General features: G+C 37.6%; 1 protein-coding gene and 1 non-coding gene across 3 annotated transcripts in view; both read right to left on the reverse strand.

Moving 5' to 3' along the window:
• FMN1 (formin 1) overlaps positions 1 to 13157 on the reverse strand; it is a 406404-nt gene that overhangs the window by 276239 nt on the left and 117008 nt on the right. The window lies entirely within an intron of this gene.
• Positions 4121 to 4227, reverse strand: LOC116750039. The gene has a single exon (XR_004348784.1). It is a non-coding gene; the product is annotated as a U6 spliceosomal RNA (small nuclear RNA).

Consider the following 13157-nt stretch of genomic DNA (forward strand, 5'->3'; position numbering starts at 1 on the left):
CACTGCCTTAGTTACTATGGTAACAGATGTCAGAGAAAAACAAAGTCAGAGTCACTGTTTCCATGTCCTATAAACATAGGAACAAACGTTCAACCTTGCTGGTAATCAAAGAAATATTAATAGAGTGTAAGATACCGTGTTTGTTCCTCTATTTGGAAACCATTTTTAAATCATGAAACCCAATGTTTAAAAAGCAATCAATAGAATCATGAAGTGTTAACATCGTCATCAACAAAAATGGACTGCTGCTAGAACCAGCTAGTATGAACATTTACTGACTGTCTTCTATGAATTAGGCGTTGAGCTAAGCGGTTTGCCTTATGTACTCTAATCCTTAGAGGGAAACACGATAGTATTCCATCTTGTAGGACACTGAGGGTCACTGGCTAAGAAAATAAAATGGGGCTTCCCTGGTGGCGCAGTGGTTGAGAGTCCGCCTGCCGATGCAGGGGACATGGGTTCATGCCCCGGTCTGGGAAGATCCCACATGCCGCGGAGTGGCTAGGCCTGTGAGCCATGGCCGCTGAGCCTGCGCGTCCGGAGCCTGTGCTCCGCAACGGGAGAGGCCACAACAGTGAGAGGCCCACGTACCGCAAAAAAAAAAAAAAAAAAAAAAAAAGAAAAGAAAATGCGTGCTATCTTTGAGAAGGTCAGTTTGGCTGTAGGTATCCTCTCATAACTGAGACAGCAGACTCCGGACCCAGGAGGCCTGGTTTGCATTCTAGCTCTGCCACTTACAAGTAGTGGGATCTGGCTTGAGTTATTTCACACCTTCTGTGCCTGTTTTCTCATCCTTAAATAAGGGTAATGATGATTGCTACCTCACAAGGCTGTTGTAAAGATGAGTTAATATTTGTACAGTACTTAGGGCAGTGCCTGGCACATAGGTGTATGATACATATTTTTAGCTGTTATCGCTATTCTTATTTCATCTTCACTCTTAACGGATAACTTTGCTTCCTACCTCACTGAAAAACTGGAGCAGCCAGAAGAACCTCTGCATCCTCCCACCTACCAGCATTGATACCCATATTCTCTGCCCTTGGGTCTGTTACTAGAGATGACTTTTCATGTATTATCAAAGCCAACCCCTCTGCTAGTACATTAGATCTCTATCCTAATCATTCTCTTAAAGAGATCATTCCAGGAAGTCTGCCTTCTTCCTACCTCAAATTTCCCCTTTCTATTGGAACCTTCTCTCTGGCATACAAAAGAGCTATTATGTCTCCCATCTTAATCAGAACAAAATGAAATCTTTCTTTTGATCCCAAATGCCCCACCAGCTACTACTCCCACTTTAGTTCCTTTTGCAAAACTTCTCAAAAAAGTGGTCTCCATAGTGTGTCCAGCTGCCATTCTCTTAAAGCCACTCCAAATTAGACTTTTGCCCCTAAGCTCTTCCACCAGTGCCCTCTATGCTTCTAAATTCAGTGGTCAATTCTCAGTCCTGACTTTTCCTGCTCTACCATTTGACACACTCCCTCCCCCCCACCCCCACTCCTTGATACACTTTTTCTACTTAGCATCCGGAACTCCACCATCTCTTGATTTTCCTGCTGCCTCGCTGGACACTTTTCTCAGTTTACTTTGCTGATTCCTCCTCTTCACCTCAATCTCCTCCTGCTGGAGCTCCCCACGGTCACTCACTCCTGGTTCCCCTTTTCTATCTACACTCAGCATCTCACCAGTCTGAGTTTTAAATATCAACTTTCCTAGAAACAAATGACTCCCTGATACACATCTGCAGCTCAGAAGCCCTCCTCCCCAGCTCCACACTCATATACCATCCAAATGCCTGCAAACACTTCCTTGTATATGTCAGATCAACACCTCAAGTTTCACATACCAGAAATAATGCCTGATCTTCCCCCTACCAGCCACAGTCCTCTCCTCCAGTCGATGGCCATTCCATCCTTCCATGGCTCAAGTCAAAAACTCTGCCGTCATCCCTGACTGTTCTCCGGCACATCCAACCTATCAGGAAATCCCGATGGTTCTGCCTCCAAAACAAATCCAGAATCTGATTATTTTTTACTGCCTCCTTTGCTATACCCATAGTCCATGCCACCATCCCGAGCAAGCACAATTTCTTGCCTGGATCACCAAAATGATCTAATAACTGTGATGTGGGTCTGCCTGGCCCCAGACTCCCCTTCCCCGTGCCCCAGTCCCTAATTCAACACAGCAGCCAGAGTGGGCTTTTCCAGACAAAAAGAAAATCATGTCAAGCCTCTGCTCAAAATTCTCTCACAGCTCCTGCCATTTCACCCTCAGCACAACGGCCAACATCAAACAAGATCCCACATTGGCCTGCAACACTGCCTGTCAGGGGTTCCTCATCTGTTTTGTGCCATGGACCCCTTTGGCAGTTGGCAGTGTCTATGGATCCCTTCTCCAAATAATATTTTTAGATGTATAAAATGAAATATAATGGACTACAGAGGAAACTAACTCAGTTTTAATTTTAATTGAGATATAGTAACACATGTACTCCCTTTATTAATACATTAAATAAGAGGATCTAGTGGCAGGTCTAATTACTAACATAATTTTGATGTGATGCGATGATTAACGCAGCCATATTTTAAGATATCTGCAACACCTATCATGTGATATGATAATATCTATGACTTCTATTGCTGACAAGGTCATTGGTTCTACTAATTTATTCTAGGTTTCTGGTCTGCTGAAAAATGTTAAATTTCAGTTAGATGTTATTGTTAAAAATAAAAGTGAAATTTTTTCCCACCCAAATTAACAGACCCCTGAATTCTATCCCTGGACTCCTTAGAGGTCCTTAGACCCAAGGTTAAGAACAGCTGACTCTACATTTCTTCTCAAATCTCCTTTTCTGGCTAACTGCTTAACAACTGCAGTTACCCAGACCACACAACACCCATTCTGTACTCAGAGCCTTTGGACTGGAGCTTCCCTTCCCCTGCATTTCCTTAACTCTTTCTCTTTTCTTATTTCTTTGCTCAAATGTCACAGTCGTAAGGAGTCCTACCCTGACCACACTATTTAAAACTGTAACCAACCCTTCCACTACAATCCCAATGCCTCTCATCTGGCTCTTCTTTTCCATAGCATTTATCGCCATCTAATCTACAATTTATTTACTTTATTTCTTTATTATCTCTATTCACCACTATCATCCTCCCCCACTCCCTTAGAAGGCAAGCTCCTAGAAAGCTGGAATTGTTTTCTTCTCGATTCACTGATGTATTCAAATGCCTTGAACAAGTCCTGGCATGTAGGAGGTGCTCAGGCAATACTACTTAAATAAATGGCACTTCAAATAAAATTACTGTTGAATGTATATTATGTGAATTATTTCTTCCATACATAATTCCATGTAAGAACATATTATAGCATTTTATCCTTTCATCATCACTCCATATCCGATATTTCTTTCCATTCATTCCAAAGTGGATCCTCATTTCAGTTCTTAGAAATGCCTCTATATTTACTGAAAAAGGATGGGGCATGTGTGAGCTGGTGTAAGGTGACATGCCTATCAGTTTAATGGTGCAAAACCAAGGTTCAAACATTGGCTTCTCTCTTTACTAGCTTTGTAAAACACAAGAAAAGTATATAATATTTTCTAAGCTGCAGTACCCTCCTTAGTAAACTATGAATAATTATTTACCTCATAACATTACACTAAGGATTACAGTTATTTAATCCATGTATAACATTTAGTTCATTTCCATAGGGCCTGACAGATGTAAAACACAGATTCGTTATTAGTTATTATCACTGAGAAATGGAAATACCCTCTTGGAGTACAAGTAGCAGAGTATCCATTTGTGCCATTTATGAGTGTCTGGTATCCCCCCCTCTCAGAAAGGATCATTTAGAAGAGGTTTCTAGATTGTAAGAGCAATATAAGCATGCTTATATTTAAGAATTGGAATTCAGAAAACATGAAAATCCACCCCCTAAGATGCCACTGTTAGTATTTTGCTGTACTTCTTTCTGTTCTTTGTCCTATACATCTTATCAGGGTTGTAACCATTCACACCTAGTTTTGTTTTTTTTTTTTAACATCTTTATTGGAGTATAATTGCTTCACAAAGGTGTTTCTGCTTTATAACAAAGTGAATCAGCTATACATATAAAAGATATGGAACACGTCACGCATCTGCATGTCATCCTTGCGCAGGGGCCACGCTAATCTTCTCTGTACTGTTCCAATTTTAGTATATGTGCTGCTGAAGCAAGCACCACATCTAGTTTTCAAAATAACTTTGAACTCTGTAGTAACTGCCTTATTTCTGATCCTTATTAAGAATCCTGAATAGCCAAAACAAACTTGAGAAAGAAGAATGGAGCTGGAGGAATCACTCTCCCTGACTTCAGACTATATTACAAAGCTATGGTAATCAAAACTGTATGGCACTGGCACAAAAACAGACACATAGATCAATGTAACAGGATAGAAAGCCCAGGTATAAACCCACACACTTACAGTCAATGAATCTAAGACAAAGGAGGCAAGAACATACAATAGAGAAAAGACAGTCTCTTCAATAAGTGGTGCTGGGAAAACAGGACAGCTACATGTAAAAGAATGAAATTGTAACATTCTCTAACACCATATACAAAAGTAAACTCAAAATGGATTAAAGACCTAAATGAAAGACCGGATACTATAAAACTCCGAGAGGAAAACATAGGCAGAACACTCCTTGTTATAAATCACAGCAATATATTTTTGGAACTGCCTCCTAGAGTAATGGAAATAAAAACAAAAATAAACAACTGGGACCTAATTAAACTTAAAAGCTTTTGCACAGCAAAGGAAACCATTAACAAAATGAATGGGAGAAAATATTTGCAAACGATGTGACTGACAAGGAATTAATTTCCAAAATATACAAACACCTCATACAGCTCCATATCAAAAAACAAGCAATCCAATCAAAAAATAGGCAGAAGACCTGAATAGACATTTCTCCAAAGAAGACATACAGATGGCCAACAGGCACATGAAAAGATGCTCAATATCACTAACTATTAGAGAAATGCAAATCAAAACTGCAATGAGGTATCACCTCATTATCACACATAGGTCAAAATGTCTATCATCAAAACATCTACAAATAATGAATGCTGGAGGGGGCATGGAAAAAAGGGAACCCTCCTACACTGTTGGTAGGGATGTAAATTGGTGCAGCCATTATGGAGAACAGTATGGAGGGTCCTCAAAAAAGTAAAAATAGAGCTACCATATGATCCAGCAATCCCAATCCTGGGCATATGTCCAGAAAAGATGAAAACTCTTAATTCAAAAAGATATATGCACCCCAATGTTCACAGAAGCACTATTTATAATAGCCATGGAAACAACCCATGTACACATAAGCAGATGATTAGTTTAAGAAGATATATATACATATATATATGCAATGGAATATTACTCAGCCATAAAAAAGAATGAAATACTGCCATTTGCAGCAACATGGATGGATCTAGAGAATAAGTGAAGTCAGACAGAGAAAGACAAATGTTATATGATATCACTTATATGTGGGATCTAAAAAATAATACAAATAAATGTGTATACAAAATAGAAACAGACACAGAAAACAAACTTATGGTTACCAAAGGGGAAACGGGGGGCGGGGAGGGATAAATTACTAGTTTTGGATTAACAGATACACACTACTATACATAAAATAGATAAACAACAAGGTCCTACTGTATAGCACAGGGAACTGTATTCAATATCTTGTAATAACCTATAACGGAAATAATCTGAAAAATGTACATATATATATATATATATATATACATATACACACACACACATACGTGAATCACTTTGCTGCACGTTTTAAATCAACTATACTCCAAAAAAATTTTTTTAAATAAATAAAGACATTGATTCACTTTAGAGAAAGAAAAGAACAAAGCAAGACAGAAACCACACTCCCGTCTCACTGACCTCCCAGAGACGCGGCTCAGAGTTCTGGATGATCAGCTCATATCTGACACAGAAGCAGGATGGTCCTCCAGGTACAGCACAACAAGACAGAATGTCTTTGTTCCTGGTAGTGACACACATTCCCACTCTCCTTCAAACACCCTACAGCTGATCTGAGTTTGGGTGAGGAGGGGAAAGAAAGTGTGAGGAGGTTGGGGGAAGAGTCTAGAAGCTTCTTCCCTGAGACTCTAGAGAGATGGGCTGACTCCACAGGTGCAGGGGTGGGAAGGGAAGGGAGCAAGTACTCTGAGCAGGCTCATACCGGAGGGAATTGGCTGGTTCCTTTATAACCTTAGGCTCCAGTTATAGCCACTAAGAACAAGGCAGTAAGCCACAGGGAAGGGAGCTCTGCGACGCCCTTGGGAAAGGCAAACAGCATTGACACGTTTTGCAGAAATGAACCTGCCACTTTCAGTTTCTTTGGCACACAGAACTAAATAAATGTCAGCTATTATCACACACATGATCATGCCTGGATCACATCCAGTGAGCTACATTTTTAACATGGTCACAGGTGATTCTGAGGCAGCAGTTTTCAAAGTACAAACCAGAACAGTGCTCTTCAAACTTACGCTCATACACCCACTACAATTTTTCTAAAAAATACCATACTCCTCACACATTTTTAAATTGACATCTGAAATTTGTCACTGTAAGTTTAAACAGTTGCAAAAACAAATTCTGGACAATTTATGAATACTAATCTTAAAAATATAATGATTACTCTTTTAAATGTAGTTAATAGACTCTAATAATACCATATTTGCCATTCAGCATTACCTGTTTAAAAAGGCTGTGAACAGATGGCTTAAACATTCAGGAATTTTACCTGGTCCCTTTCCTCCTTTTAAACATTTCAATTTCTTTTCTTTTTAACAGAATTTATCCAAAAGTAATAGTTCTATGCTTCAATGCCTATTATTCACCCTCTCATAATTTCCAAGGAATACAAATGTAAAAATGATTTTAAAAAATTTTCTCTGATCACAAAAGTAGTTTTAGGTTTACTTCTGGGCTAAGTTATAAAAATATTTTATTAGCACCTAACGTATGAAAACATACTGAAATGTGATAATTATTAAAAATTAAAATTTAATTGGAAATGTATCTTATTGGAATGGATAGGATCAATTTTTGGGTCCTCTAATAAAGGCTTCCCAGATACCATTATTTGAAATTATCCTTTCTTTGACACCCTGGAGGTTTTCACATCTGAGCAAGGTAGAGCAAGATTTGCAATAGGTGAGATACCTTCCCTTTATAAACTGGGTAGGCGATCCATTTAAATTAAGAGAGTACTAATGAAAGCTGAGGATCTGGAAGGTAATTTGCTCAAAATTATCCATGCCTCTACCCCTTGGAGGGTCCTTCTGCATCCCCCAGTTTAAAGACTACTGATCTAGCACTATATCCAAAATACCTATGCATCTTGTGAAAAAGGCAGATTCATGGACCCTACTCCAGATACCTGAATTAACAGGATCCCCAGATTACTTTTCCCCTCACTAAAGACTGAGAGACGAACTGGGATATAAAACAAACGCATAAAATGTTAAATGATGTACAATTTAAATAAAAATTCAACAACAGATGACCTATCTTAGGTAGTACCTGGTGGCCAAAGGATTCAGAGACACTCATGAGAGGGTGGGATAGTCAAAGGCTTTTTTTTTTTTTCAAAGGCTTTCTAAAGGAAGCAACACTGGAACTGGGGGAAGGATGGGTAGAATGTGAAAGATAAAGAGGCAGAGGTAAATGGTTTACCAAGTTTGAAATGTAAGGTATTGATTTTGTTGACAAGGAAGGAGCAATTAATGCCCTTCCAAAAAGTGACTCATCACAGAGACTCCCTGGTGGGAAGGCACTGGGTTATTGTGCCTGCGCGATGCAACCATAATTACTTACTGTTGAAGACAGAAATACGTTGAGAATATTAATTTAGGTAAATTGGTTTTAGACAACTGGTTTTGTGTGAGTTTGTTTCAAGCAAATTGACCTAGAGCTGAACACATATTTTATCCATGCATTGGGTAATCCATAAACATAAGGATAACTATATATCACTATTAAGTCCCACATTCATTCCAGGCCGGGCAAAAAGAGTTCAAATTCAAATTATTTTATTCTTCTAGTAGCCCTGGCAATAGGCTTAGCAAAAGGTATAAGCCATCACCGAAAATGAAACCAAGAGCACCTAGGCTTTTTATTAACTCTGATTCCGTTATCACTGAGTATCACAAAGATTTTTTTAAATACATCTGTTCACAGGAAAGTAGAAATCACTGACTGCCCCTATCATCTATCCTTTGGACCACTATAAGGACCACTCCAAACTGGTCTTCCTACTTCTCCACAGCAGCCACTCACCTCCCTGCCAGATCTATACTCACCCTCAATACCTCTAAAGCAGTCTGACAACACCTGTATTTGGTTCTGTTACTCCCCTGCCTAAAACCTTCACGCCATATAATTTCTCTCTCTCCTGAAGACCTGACCTCCTCAAAGTCTACAGACATAATGCCCTTGCATATCATTCCCCTTGCCTCTTATCTATCAGTCATAATAAACTACCTGCTATTCTTCAGACAAGTCCTGCTCCATCCTTCCTCTGCCTGTTTGGTCTAGCTTGCCTCCACCAGACTTATCCAGCTTACTATCTTCCATGTCTGCTCAGGAGGCCTGTCCTAGTTCCCCCAAATAGGATTGATCATACTCTCCTTTGTGTTCTATGATATGCTATACATTCTTCAATAAGACTATTAGACCATTTTATTGCACTTATCTGTGTACATTTCATCTCTCTCTCCCCCATGCTACTCTCTGTCACCTACCTACTACCCTGCCACAAAAAAAAAACAAAAACAAAAAGAACCAAGTTGCTTGAGTGAAAGGATCTTGCCTGACACATCTCTGAATTCCAAGCATCTATCAAATGTACCAGTATATAGTAGATGCTCAGTAAATATTTGCTAAATGAATGCATGAACATATTATTATTTGTAATAGTGGAATTAATAATCAATGAATTAGACACTAATAATGTGCTAGATGTTACTAAATAAGAGTTAGGTATGATCTAGAAGCAACAGTAACTCTGATGTCACCACCATTTACCTGCAACTTCTAAGATTACAACACAAGATAGAATATGTGTTCTAAATAAGTCAAGGGAAATCCCCTAGGAGTCGCCCTCACTATGCCATGTAACTCAACACACAATAGCAACTGTTTTTCAAGGTTCATTTCCAGTTATCTTGATTGGTGCTACACTGAAGAAGAAATCTTAACACTGAGGAAAAAAATAACATCAGAGAACACACGGGGCAGATCTAAAACCCATTTGGTTGTTGTTTCCATTTTAACAAATCCTGTGCTCCACTGTGGAGTCACTGTATACTTTGCTACTTAAAATATAGAAAATGTCCCCATAGTTTCTCTTATCTTGAATTCACAAAATTCATTATATTTGGCTAAGACCTTTCCTTATTTAAAATGACCAGAAAATCAGCAAATCAAATTCAGCATTTCAACATGATGAAATAGTGCAGAGATGGTTTCACACTAATCAATCTAAAATGCAATTACTGGATAAGCAGATTAAAGAAAATCACATGAATCACACAGTCATTTCAGTAAATATATCTCTCATACATTAAACTCAAACTAATTTTTGTGATATCAACACTTAGAAGCCCAGATATATAAAGAATGTTCCTTAACTTGATAAATATAATTGATCAAAAAACATCTCTGACCAACATAATTTTTAACTGGAAAACATTAGAAGGAAGCCTATAAAATCAGGAATAGCACAAGGAAGTCTACTAATCACCACTTTTCTAGCTTTGTTTTGGAGGCCCTAGGCAGTAGAAAAGGTCTAGTAAAAAAAGATAGGTAGGGCTTCCCTGGTGGTGCAGCGGTTGAGAGTCCGCCTGCCGATGCAGGGGACACGGGTTCGTGCCCCGGTCCGGGAGGATCCCACATGCCACGGAGTGGCTGGACCCGTGAGCCATGGCCACTGAGCCTGCATGTCCGGAGCCTGTGCTCCACAACGGGAGAGGCCACAACACTGAGAGGCCTGCGTACTGCAAAAAAAAAGAAAGAAAGATAGGTAACGATTTGTGTTTTATTTTCTAGTGTTAAAAACCTGATTAAAAATGGGCAAAGGATTTGAATAGACATTTTTCCATAGAAGATACACCAGTGGCCAAAAGGTACCTGAAAAGACACACATCACTAATAATTAGAGAAATGCAAATCAAAACCCAATGAGACACCACACTGATTAGCATGGCTAATATTAAACAAACAAAAACTCAGGAAATAACAAGTGTTGACAAGGTGGAGAAATTGGAACTTGCTCAATGTAGTGGGAATGTATCACTATACATTAAGCAGCTATGAAAAACAATATGGAGACTCCTCAAAAAATAAAGATAACACTGCCATACGATCCAGCAATCCCACATCTGGGTATACACCCAAAGGAATTCAAAGCAGGGTCCCAAGGAAATATTTGTACATCCATGGTAATAGCAGCATTTTTCACAATAGCTCAAAAGTGGAAGCAACCCAAGTGTCTACTGACGGATGGATGAATAAACAAAATGTGGTACAGACCACAGAGTGGAATATTATTCAGCCTTAAAAAGGAAGGAAACTCTGATACATGTTACAATATGGATGAATCTTGAGGACATTACGCTAAATGAAATAAGCCAGCCACACAAATACTGTAGGGTTCCACTTACATGAGGTACCTAGAGTAGTCAGATTCATAGAAATAGAAAAGAGAATAGTGGTTGCCAGAGTTTGGGAAGAGAGGAGAAATGAAGAGTTGTTTAATGAGTATAGTTTCAGTTGTGCAAGGCAAAAGAGTTCTGAAAATCTGTCACACAAACATGAATATACTTAACACTACTGAACTCTACTTAAAAATGGCTAGCACCTATTCACCTATTATGTAAACCATTATGTGCTACATATACAAAGTGTTAATAAATGTTTTCAATGAGTAAAATGATAAAAACTTTTCATGGTTAAGATGATAAATTTTACTTTATGTATATTTTATAATAAAAAACACAAGCTGTCATGATTTGTCTACAAAAATTCCAAGGCTCTCAACTGAAAAAACTAGAACTAACATGAGTATAAAATCAGAATTAGAAACATGAAAATCGCTTTGTTATACCAACAAAAGCATTTTAAAACATGACAGATGAATACCATTTTTAATTAAGTCTGCAAAAATTAAGTTAAATGGCATGAGCTATAAGAAGAAAACTGTAGAGCTTTACTGAAGAACATAAATAAAATTCTGAATAGCCAGAGAGATAAATTATGTTCCTGGATAGGAAGACTCAGTATTAACAGGCCTCTCATATTGATCTATGATTTAATATAATCCCAATGGAAATTCCAATCTCATCATTTCATAGATCTTGAGAAACTGACTTTCAAGTTCATACATAAGAGTCTATGTCTACAACTACCCAAACAAAATTTAGAAGGAAAAAAAGAATTGAGGTAATTTGAAATGCCAGATATTTAAATAACTTTAAAACTATATCAACTGCAAGGACACAAAACTGGCACAAGGTCTAAATAAACATAAACAAAAAATATTAAAGGATCTAGAAATAAATCAGCATATAGAAAGGCATTTATATATGTGACAGTTAGCACTCCATATCTGCCGAGCAAGAACCAACTATTTATTAAATGTTGGGGCAAATAGCTGTCAATCTGGGAAAGACAAAACTAACAGTAGCTTACATTATTTTAGTTCCACAATGAGCCGGGCACTGTGCTAAGGTCCCTAAATGCATTATTTCATTGACTACTAAAAACAATTTTTTTGCACAAATAAATAGGAAATCATCTTGCCCAGTAAAAAGTAATTAACTTGCTTCAGTAACTGCTGAAGCCTAAAATTTGACTCCGTGACATTAGATTCCATAACCTAAGCTCCCTACAGCACACCGCCACCCTTAACAACACATCCTTATGTATGCCACTCACAGAAACAAATTCTAGACTGAATAAAAATCTAAACATATATGCATATTAGTTAAAATATACATATTGTTCAACTTTAGGTTAGGGAAGGCTTCCTTCAGACCAACAACAATAAAAACAACTCCAGAAAAGTTATAACTAAATATGACTATAATATAACTAAATTTCCATATAATGAATGAAGGCAAAAGGTAAAAGACATGGCAAGCTAAAGACTAGGATTGCGATATATACAAAGGACTAATTGCCTTAATATACGAAAACCTGCTTTCAAATCAGTAAGAATAGAGACTAATGACCCAATTTACAAAAGGGCAAAGAATACAAGCAAACAAGTCACAAAAGAAGACAAAATGAAAAGATGTCCAACTATGCTAGTATTGAGAAATACAAATGAAAAACAGTAGTATGCAATTTTTAACCTTAGATTGGCATAAGCTAAATGAATATTGGTGACGTGTGAGTAATGGACATTCTTGTGTTAGTTGAGTATATTTAGTGGGTTCAGTATTTTGAGAGGGCAACTGTGTAGTATCTACCAGTGGTTAAAATGAGTAGGAACTCAAAAAAAAAAATGAGTAGGAACTCTAACACACAATTCTGCTTCTATCTTATCAAAGTACTCACAGGTATGCACAAAATAGATGTATAATAATTTCATTAAAGTATTGTTTGCAACAGTGAAAGATTCTAAGTGATTAAAAGGTTCGTAAATCAGGAAACAGTTCAATAACTTATATTTACTATTTTATTGAGAGAGATTCTATCTAACAAAGTCAGAAAATGGAATTTTAAAAAACATGCGCACAACTGCATCAAAATTTTAGAATACTTGGGAATAGATTTAAATTTAAGGGAAGGTAAAACCGTCACAAAGAAAACTAAACAGAAATCAGAAAAGACTATATTCAAATAAGTATGTAGGGAAAGATACATATTATGTTTGTGGAATTAAAAACTCATTGTAAAGATGTTGATGCAATCAAAACAATAATGTCAAAATGGATAAAGTAACTCCAAAACGCACATGGAAATGCAAAGAGCTGAGAATAACCAAGGTAAAAGGACACACTAGTAGATCATGACTTATTATAGTTGTGGTCATTAAGACAGTGTTACACTGTTACAAGGTTAAATAAACCTAGAG

The sequence above is a fragment of the Phocoena sinus genome, chromosome 2 (assembly GCF_008692025.1).
Source record: "Phocoena sinus isolate mPhoSin1 chromosome 2, mPhoSin1.pri, whole genome shotgun sequence".
Lineage (NCBI taxonomy): Eukaryota > Metazoa > Chordata > Mammalia > Artiodactyla > Phocoenidae > Phocoena > Phocoena sinus.